The sequence below is a fragment of the Histoplasma capsulatum genome, genomic scaffold (assembly GCF_000149585.1).
Source record: "Histoplasma capsulatum NAm1 scaffold_1 genomic scaffold, whole genome shotgun sequence".
Taxonomy (NCBI): domain Eukaryota; kingdom Fungi; phylum Ascomycota; class Eurotiomycetes; order Onygenales; family Ajellomycetaceae; genus Histoplasma; species Histoplasma mississippiense.
The window spans coordinates 1432481-1433339 of NW_001813982.1; positions in this window are offsets into that span (position 1 = coordinate 1432481).

Genomic DNA, 859 nt, shown 5'->3' on the forward strand with positions numbered 1-859 from the left:
TTTTGGGCCTATGTTAGACATCTCGCGCGATTTGGGGAGGAATGTATAAATACGAGGGTAATACCTATACAGTTGGTGTAGGGGAAGTATACATAGGATAATGGCGGGAAGGCGGGATGATGTCAATGATAATGGTACCACCCTTAGTACATATCACAATGGAAACTCTTGAGGAGTATGTCGTCTGTATAGTAGGTTTAGCACAGACGTGAGAAGCCGGGAGGATAATGATAGACCTTTCAGGAGAAAGATGCAGTAGCACATACATCGGAACGGTAAGACCTTCTCCCTGAATTTCGTCATAAACGGGCTGGAGGCTGTTGAGTAGACGAAATCCGGCATGCCTGGGTATTAACATCAGCGTTGTAAACACGGCACTTTTTGATGCATATGGATATATTATACTAGGCCATAAGTATTGGCAACCCCTACTACAGTTCTGCAACAAAAGAGGCACCGTGATTGTAATGGAGGTTGCCAATGCTTATGGCCTGGCGCTGTTGATGGATGTTCTGTTTGCGCGTGCAAGAACATACCACGAAAGACATGCATCCGCTCGATGCGACCAACTGCTTCGACCTCGTATTTTCCCACGCTATCCTGGAGTCGCCGTAGCAAGGCCCGCGCGGATAGAGCACGGGAGGGTAGTGGAGGGTTGGAAGAAATAGACCCACAGTCTCCTTCAGCAGCATCATGGTCGGTGCTGGTAAAGGGCTCATTCGAACCACGTTTGCGCTTGCGACCAGTCCTCTTGGGGACAGTAATCTTCAACAAGATGTTGTTTGCTGGGTTACACGTGGAGGACAAAGGCCTGCTCATGCCATCCTCAGGGCATAGAAATAAGTTGATTGATGCATCT